Genomic DNA, 10,616 nt, shown 5'->3' with positions numbered 1-10,616 from the left:
ACTGTTGCAAGTGTCTCTGTATGAACCTGGTAATTGTTTGGGTACCTTGACTTTCAGCTGAGAACAACTTTTGTTTGCTTGCGGCAAGATATACCTTGTCTAAATATTAAGCATCTAACATATAGTCAGCTAGCCTCAGCATACTGCTTGGGCTACCCCTGAATGAAGGAGGGGAGAATCCCTGGAGAGAGAGAACAATAATTATTTCAGACCATTCCTCTTGAGTGGGATGAATCCATCACCCCTGATCACAGAGGAACCTTAAAAGATGAGTTTAACTTGGAATGAGAGTCTAGCAACCAACTCTGGGATCACAAATTGTGCTTTGACATGTCTACTTCAGAAAAAAATTCGTGGTTTTCTAGTGCAGATTATTCAGGAGACACAATAAGAAAGTTTTTACCACTTTTCAATCCACGTCCTGTGTGGTACTGTAGGACATCAGCAATATAGCCTGATCCTATCCAAAGTATGTTGGGGCCCTATCCTGTTTAAGCACTGGTTTTGCACAATTTTGCAAGCAATGCATGAGTCCTGTAGCACTTGTGTGAACTCACAGAGTCTGTATGGAAACAAGGAATATAGCACATTAAGTTACAATGAAACTTAGACAAAAACTCAGGCTTTAAAAGCCAGAAAATAAACCTTTTTAATGGCTCTGGCCTGGTGAAGACGATAAGGTTAGAAAATGTTTGGCTATACTGGTACTACTGGTACATGGTTTGCTTCTTATAGTCTACCAAAAAAAAAAAAAAAGGCAGCTCAGCTCTTTCCAAGCCCAAGAGAATGGTGGTGTGGAGGATATTTTCCATGCTGATCTTCAGATACACTTCCTGGCACTGCACTCTGCAATTTAATTTAGTGTGAAACTGTGCCTTAAAGCATCAGTCTATCTCTGAATAAAGACTAGGGGATACAGTTTTGTATCAGCACCCAGTTTCTTTTTTTTTTTTTTTTCTTTCTTTTTCCTTCTTAGTAGTGAATGCAGAGAGGAAAAGGCAGGCAGATGCATGTCATAAATAAACCCAAAGCGAACAAAGAACAGATGTCCCGAGGAACTTGCTGTCTCAGTATTTGGAGCACAAAGAAATGAAGTAAGCACAGCCCTTCACAGAGGAAGTCCTTCACTTCCTCAAGAAGTTTGAACATGCCGAGAAAGCAAAACAAGGCCAGAATATACAGGCTTCTAATCCCATGAAAGCAGTATATGTTCTGCCACAAAGTCAGAGTCAAGAAATCTTTCCTTTAACACAGGTACAGTATAGTTAAACCATGGGCCTAGTACCAGTTAGGTTGTTACCACTTTGGAATTGTATTAGAAAGTGTCAGGAGTTTTTTTGCAAGATTAAAGCAAAAAAAGTGCTTGGTTGCTCCTTTTTTCTCCCCCAGCTAATTCGATGCATTATAACACAGATGGATCTTAACATTCTTCAGACCTGGGCAACAACACGTGGAAAACCCATAAGTATTTCTGAGCACTGTCTGCTTCGAAACTCTGATTCATGGCTATTGATATACTGTAAAAAAACTGTAAAACAGAATGAAAAAATACACAGAACTCACCATACATCACAAAGAAAGGTTGTAGGATCTGCTCTATTCACTCTGCATTGCATTAAATAGTTTTATTTCCCTTTCAGCAAATGCCCTGAAAACAGACTGTGAGTGAATGCAGAATTAGGGGTGTGGAGCAGAGCCAGACACCTCCGTGCCCCTGGGGCTGCTGCTGCCCAGCACAGGGGCTGAAGGCCGGCAGCAGCAGGGCCACAAGAGACAACAGCTGGGAAGGCAGGAAGTTGGAGGGAGAAACTGCTCCAAGCAGCACAGCTCCGGCCACAAATATTTACTGATAAGTGCTGCTGGAGTGATGATGGTCTAGGAACACAGGCAAGGAAGGGTCTGGAAGGAGACATCATATCTTTTATTAGGCACAACCACTGGAGAAAAAAATAAAGACAGGATTTCATGACCTGAAGCTGAGCCATTATATCTGGAAGTTGCCTATTTTTTCAGTGGTATCAGTGTCTAAATAAAAGACATTTCCTCTCCCTGCAGGTCTTGGTTCCTAAGCATTTCCAGATCAGTGTTTTTTGCTTTCACATTTCTAATCCAGCCTTCCAGAAAGCTGACAGGAAAATAAAAATTAAGAAGCCACCAATCACAAGTTGGAGGGAGAAGTAAATAAACAAATAGACTGAAAAGTTGTTATAAGCCTAAGAACCACATAGTCCTTGGCAGTTGCAGTTTTTGCACTCAGGCATACACCTGTTTTGACAGCTCTCAGTCTTGGCATGTGCTGAGGAAAAGAAAAAGGAGGAAGGTGGTAGCTGGAGTTCCCTGCTTGCCTGTGGAACAGCAACTGGCAGACTAGAACGCAGACAGAGCTGAATCCCACTTCCAAGTATGGTGGAAGATGGCCAGGAAGGACAGTAAGGACATGGGGTGTCCAGTGCACAGCTGGCAGCTTCTCTCCTTGCACCATATGCAGGGGCTCTGTTCTTCTTTTCACTAGACTGTCGCTCATGCTTGTCACCACATCCCTCTTTTGATCTTTTTGTTATCGTGCCTTCCCTCTGCATTTGCTTGCATGCTGCTCTGCACCTCCCTACCCCAATGCACTGCCAGAAGCCCCTGCCCAGTTCCACTCTCATCCTTCTCTCTTCCTCAGCATTTCCACCCCAGAGCCTTGTTAGCTCTTGCTCCAGCTCTGGACAAGAGCTTTTGGGCCCATCCAGAGCTCCTTCCCCACCAGCACGGCAGCAAACTGCCCTCAAGGCACTGCTGCTGAGCAGGAGACAGGGAAAGATGGATTCTCATCTGCAGGGGACAGCTCCTCCCAGCCCCAGCTCCTGCTCACCACTCAACCTCCCTGTGCATCACCAGTAGTGGTGAGAGGCTGCAGCCAGCAAAGGGAGACCTGTTGACTAAGACATTTTAGACCACAGACACCTACTTCCCATGGGATGTTTTTTTTCCAGACAGCCCAGAGGCTGCAGCCAGCAAAGGGAGACCTGTTGACTAAGACATTTTAGACCACCTACTTCCCATGGGATGTTTTTTTCCAGACAGCCCATATTTTCTCACAGACAGAGGGTCTCTCTCACATCATCATAAGCAGGGAGCAGTGTGCTGCAGTGGGAAACAGAAGTGGGGGATCACAGGGGCCAATTCATTTCTCTGAGTACAGGAGCAATGCAAGAGGCAGGAACATGCCTCAGCTTTGCAAATGCCCAAGGAAAAACTCAAGGCATTCTGAAAAATCATATCTATAATTAAGGACCTCATCTTTCCTTTATTCAAGTCTCTGTATCATCTTTTCCACATACACACACCTTCTTATGTCTTGTCACAGCTGAAATTGTAGTATTTGTCCTACAAATGTCACAGAGCAAAGCTACAAATACTGTTTATTCTTCAAGCATGTTTTTGTTTCTTCTGGTAGGATGTAGGTGTTTTTCTGCAATTAGATTTCAAAGGGTTAACTTACGATGATATTTAAAAAAATAAAATAAAAGCTTACAACTCCTGAGATAGTATCAGCCCATTAAACATAGGTAAGAATATGAGAGGGAAAGAGAAGGGAACAGATATTATATATGTAAGGAAAATTAAAACTCAGGATGTTGGGCGTGGGGGGAATGTGCTTTGAAGTACAAAAGTTCCATTGTTAATGTGGGACAAAACCTCCCCAGTATGGGACAGAGATAAAAAGGAGGGAATTTCTAACAGATCAAGGTCAACCAAGATATATGAATAACATAAATGCTATTAATCTCGTACAGCATGAATCAGAGAATTGCAGCGGGGCATAGCTGTGTGGCGGGGTTCATGGCATGAGTGTTTTATGCCACTTTGTATTAGATAATGAGTGTATTCATTACAGACTCCTACACATCATCCAAACTGGCAGAGAAGGAGCTTTAAGGAGCTTGAGAGAACAAATCAAAGAGCTGGATCTAAAGCTCGGAAAGGTAATAGGGATGTTCAAATACTGCCCCACGTTTAGATATTTGCAGGCATTCATACAATCTGACTCTGCAGGAAATAGCGTGAGAAAGAAGCTTTTGCTTGGACAGCTTTCTGCTTATTATTTATCATGCTGCCTCTGTCATAACAGCTGATTTTACCAATTAAAGGAAAAAAATAGAGTAATACAGGAAAACACTACACCAGAAAAAGTCTTCCTTGCCTTTTTTTTTTTCATGGCTGCAAATTCAGAGACACAAAGAGAATCAATTTTCATCTTGGAAGGCTTAATCTAAACATTGTTGGGAAACAAGGGACTGAGCCATACTGGAGTCAAAAAAGTACATAACCAGACATAATTCTAATTTTACATGTTGTATTTCCACACATTTTAGTCCCCTGGAATTCCAGAGACACATGTGTTCCACAGGAGAAGCTTAAAGAATAATTTATCTCGGGAAGGAAGGAAATGAAAATGTATACATGTGTGTATATAATTTTGACAACAATCTGCAAAGAGATTGTTTGCAATGGCTTGCACTTCCATTTATTCATTCCAAATAAACATTTTAACTCAATGGCATGGGTCTATGTAGCATGTTTTTCCTGACTGTTATGCTTTCAGATTTTTGAAATAAAGCTGAAATACAGTTGGGACCAAATTAAAATTCCAAAACCAACTAATTCTTTCTCCCTGAGGTTAGCAGGGTTTTCTCAGCATGAACCTAGACTTGCATTCAATTCTACATTTTGGTGCCATGTAATCAATGGAAAAGGGCAAGCCCCATAATGGGGCCAGCTCTCCACAATGAGCACATCCAAACTTAAAAAAAAGAGATTTTCAAAGAGGGGCTGGTTGTTTGTATGCAGTTGCATCTAGAGGCTGCACTGCATTTGGAGCTCTTCTGCAGCACTCTACAGATGCATAGATATATACATACGTGCTCTGTGTGTGTACATATGCACTATGCATGCATATGTATGTGCACCGTACACATTTATTCATATACAATACAAACTGCTTCTCTACCTGATCTCTAGGAGATACATTGTTTGAGCTTAGTGAAGGGAAGCTGGAGCAGGGAAGGGGGGGAAGAAAAAGAAAAGAAAGGGCTGGAATGGTTCAAGTAAAGCACCCCTCAGGAAACATCTGAAGACTGCTCAAAGGCAATGCCAGTACTATGATCCAGCTAATTTACAAAATGGGCTTAAGCAGGACAAGAAGAATAATGGAAGATCAAAGGATAAGAAGCAGATGGGTTTCAAAACTGTCAGCAGAATTATCATTTTGTGTAGGTGAAGGCAAGATTCAGTCAAGATTTAGACCACCAAACTCTCCTTGTGGCTGCCTATATCCAAGTAGCCAAAGGATCCTGAAAGCCTTTACTAGAGAGCAGCACTAAAGCCTGAAGATCCTCCCCAGAGCCTCTCTGGTGAGCCTGGGAGTTTCCAGAATCCCTTGCCTTGAGCACAGTCCTTTCTGTGAAGAGGCACCCATCTTCCACATAGGCTCTGCAAGCTGCTGCTGGTTCACATCCTGTAGACCCCACCTCTACTACTGAATATAACAGACCTGGGATACTAAAATGCTCTGCATCTCAAAAGAGGTGTATCCTGGGTCCCCTGGCTGCATCCAGGGTCCCCTCTGAGCATACCTCTGGTGCCCTTTGTGCACAATTTTAATTCAGTTGGTCAGAGCACAATGCCACGATTGTGGGTTCAATCCCTGAACCCCTGGGCCATTCACTGAAGAGTTGATAATCCTTGTGGGTGACTTCCAATATAGAATACTCTGTGATTCTGTGAATGTCTCTGAAGAAAGTGATTCAGACTTTACCTACAAAGCTTACATAAAGAGCCCATGGTGGAAAGAAGTACCTTGCCACTGGAAGTGCCTTACTGTTCTCCCTGGGCAACTTACCTGGCAGGACAGGCTGTCAAGAGTGAGTTGGAGGAGGAGGAGGAGTTGGGGGCAAAAAACAAAGCTCTGTTCTTCAAGTTAATTGTCAGGGCATAAAGCTGAGAAAAGGGAATCAGAAATATCAGACCAGCTTCCACAGTTTTCGAGTCACTGCATGTCTTAGATAAGACCCATCCCCAGTCTCCTTCCATTTCCTAAAAATTCCTAGCTATACCAAACAGGTAACCTCAGGGAGCTGTTGCTCCTACAGAGCTGGGCTAGTAAGGGGAAACTAAGGCAGCCTCTATTTCTGTAGAGGGAAGAAACGCCATGAATGGAGGCACAAGAAATGGCACATTCCCATGAAAAGTCGTAGTCTGTCACAGCATCTTCTTCCCAGATATGGAAAACAAAAATATGAATGCTTCACTTCTGACAGCAGCCCCACAAAGCTGGGAAGGCAGCAGGGGACAGCTGAACATTCACTCCTGCCCCACCACACAGACACTCGGCCAGGGCACAAGAACAAACAAACAAAAAAATGGTAATATTCATAGTTGCACAGTTACAGAGTTGTGAATGTAACATTTGGGGGTTTTCAGTGTAATTACTACATTCCATTTATTTGGATTTGTTAGACCAAAAAAACACCTCTCTCAGAGGCTTCTACCTCCTAGTTAAACATAGCGGTGAAGCAGTTAACATAGTTTCATGCATCACCGTGTTGGCATGGGGTTTTTATCTTTTATTGGCACCATTTTATCCCCGGAGACAATAGGAGATTGTTCTCGCTGTGTGTAAAAAGATCTTGTTCTGGCAAGTAGGGTTTTCCCAGTCAACAAGTTTGGAATCCTTGGTAAGGGAGAAACAGGCCGTGTTGGGACTGGCCCACTAAGCAGCTCCTCACCGCAGCAATCCCCGTGCCATTCACTGCTCACAGGGCTGCTGCAGCTCAGAGCCCCTGCCTGCAGCCCAAGAGGTGAAGGATGGAACACCAAACCCACAGGACTCTGCTGTACTGCGATGGCAAAGATGGGACAAAAGTCTAGACTGATTTTCTCTAGGCATAAACTACACTGTAACTGCTAGGAACTATGTGGCAAGAAGAAAGTACATGTGCTTAGAAGCCTTTTTCTTTGCTAAAACCCCAAAATCTGTATGAAAATAAAGGTTCTGATTCCCTGATTTGGATGCTTTTTTGTACCCCTAAAAGACATACAGGATTTTATTTTTCACTTGTCTCTTCCTGGTTGTATAAATACTGCAATACACAATTACAGCAGTCAGAGGCATTAGGGATAAGAATATATTTACATCAGAGATGTACATACGAGATTATGTGAGAATGGTAAAGTTTTATCTCCATCTTTAAATAAATATTATGCTTCATCCACACCCAAAGTCTTGAAAGAAAGCTGTTTTAGTGTAAACAATTAACTTCCTGGCCAACCATTCAATTTTTTTGATGACTTGATGCTGAGAAATTCAGGTTCTGTGCTGTAGAGACTACACATTACAAATTTTGATCAGTCAGATAATCCACCCCAAAATCACCCAGACACTGCAGTTTATTTGCAGTCATACCACAACTTTTGGCAGGCCTGGTATTTCAGTTGTTCTTATTTGCAGAGGCTATAAAGTGATTTAGTTGCTACCAGGTTTGACAGCAATTAGGAACACAGGCATGAGCAATGACAGCCTCTGCTGTATATTTCATGAGTGCCCATAGCTCAACCCTTCTGCAAAACATGCCTCAGATCTTAAATTGCACTGGAAAATAAAGTCTCTAGTAGTTAGAGCTGCAGTCAGCTTTCAAAATGTTCACTGAGCATAAGGCAGTGCAAAAGTGATTCCAAACCTAACCAAAGCCCCGGGCTCTGCAATGATAGGAACCGCCCAGGAGGTCAGAGCTGAACTGAGATCCTGCAGCCATGACTATTTTCCAGATGAACTGAAATTCATCATCTTGTGGCAGACAGAAAATGAAAAGTTATCTCCTTGCCCTGCAGGGATCAACCTGCAGCTGCACTTCCCTCACTGCCTTTTCTCTGCAAGGCCCAGCAAGCTATAGATGTGCCAATAAATTCCTTGGAGGTTTTTTTTGTTTTTTTCCTTTTACTTAAGTCTTGAAGATAAACCACTGAAAGAAATTAAAAGGATTTTTTCCCAAAGCAAAATGGGACTTGAAGAGCAGTGCCCTTAATGACATTGAAAAAAACCAAATTGTTTTGGGGCAGATGAAATGCTCAAGTGGCTGTGCTTCAGCACTATCTGCAAAATTAAGGAAGTGGTGCTTTTATTCAACAGCTTGTATGCTGGATTTCGGAGATACTGGTTCAGGATGTGGAATCCTTAGCAGTCATCTCATGGGAGAGGATTCTGCCTGCCCTGACAAAGCAGCTCTGTTCTGCCAAGCTCTGCTCCTGGAGCTGTTCCACTCCTTTGTATAAAGTAATTACTTAAATATACATTGAACAAAGAGAGAGGGAAATTACTTTAAGGCCTATCAGTTAGGGCACTCTGCTGGGAGGTAAAGCAAACCAGTAAATAATTCATTAATGATGTTGCTATTTCAGAGACCTAATAAATTTTTATTGGGTAAGAATAAAGTCATCATCAGGGACTGGGAAAATAGCCCCCAGACACTTTGTCACTTGAGGGTGCTGTTTTGGCATGGCATAACTGTCATGTTTTGAATGGACAGGGATTTAAAAAATCCCCTGCAGGTAAAATGAGAATTGCAGCTTTCCCTGGCAGGTGTTTTAGTTACAAAATTTTTGGACAAAATGGGAAGTGGATTTTGTTTCAGAGCCTTGAAAAGGATCCCATCTTAAAAGAAGAGAATTGCAACTAAGGTTTTTAAGGAGCTCAAGTCAGACCACATCTTTAATAAATTAAATAAACTACAGAGTTCCTGAACTAATTGTTTTAAACACATCCTCCCTGCTTTATTTGCAGGCTCTGGACTCTGGGCAGGGTACCTCTGTGTCCCACCAATGTCTGTTACAGCTCCTTAGCTGGCACTGCAGCCCAGGAAGAGGTGAAGACAGACAGATGGTCTGAGAGCAACTTAGACACCACAAAAATTAATAGTAAGCTCCTACATTTCCTGGAATATAACAAAGGAAGATGACCAAGATGCTCAAAGTGCCACATCATACTACCCAAGTCTTGCTGAGGCAGGAACTGGCAAATGCAGCTTAATGAATCAAGTGTCATCAGAAGTAATGACCATGTCTGTCACAGAACTTTATGCCCACAGTATTTTCAGCTTCAAGCCACAGCAAAGAAAAGGAGGATAGCTAGCTCCAAAGGTAAGCTAATGTGACACAATGCACGTTGTTGGAGGATTTAGACGCTCCTGCTGTAGAAAGTGGTGACATGGTGCCCTGAGGAGAACTCCTTGTCCCACCTCTTTCCTGACCATGAAGAAGTCTCCCTCTGAATTCCAGAGTCTGAAAACTTTGCCAGCTGTTCTCACTTGAGAAAAATTCTCATTTTATCTTTTCCATTTGTATTAAATAGTTTTTTAAACAGGAGAGGCTTAATATGCAGGCTGTGCAATAGTGTATGATACAGTTAATTTCTCTCGCCATCTAATTTTAACAACATATGGAGACCAGCCTGAGCTGCCAAGGACATAAATCTATCCTTGCCTCCTGGTTTGTTCACTGAATCTCAGTTTTTTATTACTGCACATTCCTCAACAGGACTTCACCAAAACACCTGGTGGGGACCTTCCAGAGGAAAGAATTTCACTTTTCTCAAAGAAGACTCCTCCTCATCCCACCCCCAGAAGCAGCCCACCTCCCACCAGTCTCCTTTCCCCCAAATTCAGATTCCCACTTCCACTGATAAAGCACATTTCATTAACAAAACTGATTCATGTCTACTGTGTTATATAAACGTCTAGAGTGTTTCTTTAATGTTGTTTGACTTGTGGGTGACTTCAGAGCTCCTGATGGCATGGAACATTAGTATCAGCTGGAGCAAAACCAGTGGCAGGCAGGTATTGTGCCAGCTTCCTCACCATTTTGCCAGCTGACCTCACTCCTGACATGCCAGTTGGCTGCTGCTCCCTTCCCATGCCAAACTATGCAGTGGTTTTGAGATGCATACAAATAAACTATCCAACATGTTGAATAAACCAATGTTTGAATTCTAGTTCCAGGATGAAGCTATTTACACAAACCTTGAACTCTGTTGCAACTAAATTTGGGCATTTCAAGGACATTGGATATCACTCTTGTAGCTTTTATTACTTACTGTAGAGAAATAGCAGATGAAATACTGGGGATGCAAACTGTAATGACAAAGCTGTAAATGGGCTTAGAGAGCAGATGGCTGGAAAACCACGGAAAAGGGAGTAACGCTGCAGACTTGAAATGGGCTTTTTTCTTTCACTTTCCAAGTACAACTTCAAGACAAACATGGATAGTTTTGTCCTTCTTGTTGCATACAGCATTAAATGTTGCATTCTTAGGTACACAGACATACAAGATGGACTCTGCTTGCAATCAACCTATGCGCCTAAGCATATGGTCTCTCACAAAGCCTGGATGTGAACAGTAAAATGGAACCAAATACAAGATGTGAAACCCACATCTGCCTCAGGTGAAACCAGATGTTAATTGATGCCTGCTTATTCTCTTCTTTATGTATCCTGCCTCTTTACAACATACGTAATGTACATATTTCATCTTTACTGTTGCAGTATGAATACCTTTCAAGCCTGTCAGAGATGGAGGAC

Source organism: Passer montanus, unplaced genomic scaffold (genome assembly GCF_014805655.1).
Source record: "Passer montanus isolate IOZ18808 unplaced genomic scaffold, ASM1480565v1 scaffold30, whole genome shotgun sequence".
NCBI classification, from domain to species: domain Eukaryota; kingdom Metazoa; phylum Chordata; class Aves; order Passeriformes; family Passeridae; genus Passer; species Passer montanus.
This window is presented reverse-complemented; position numbering follows the sequence as displayed.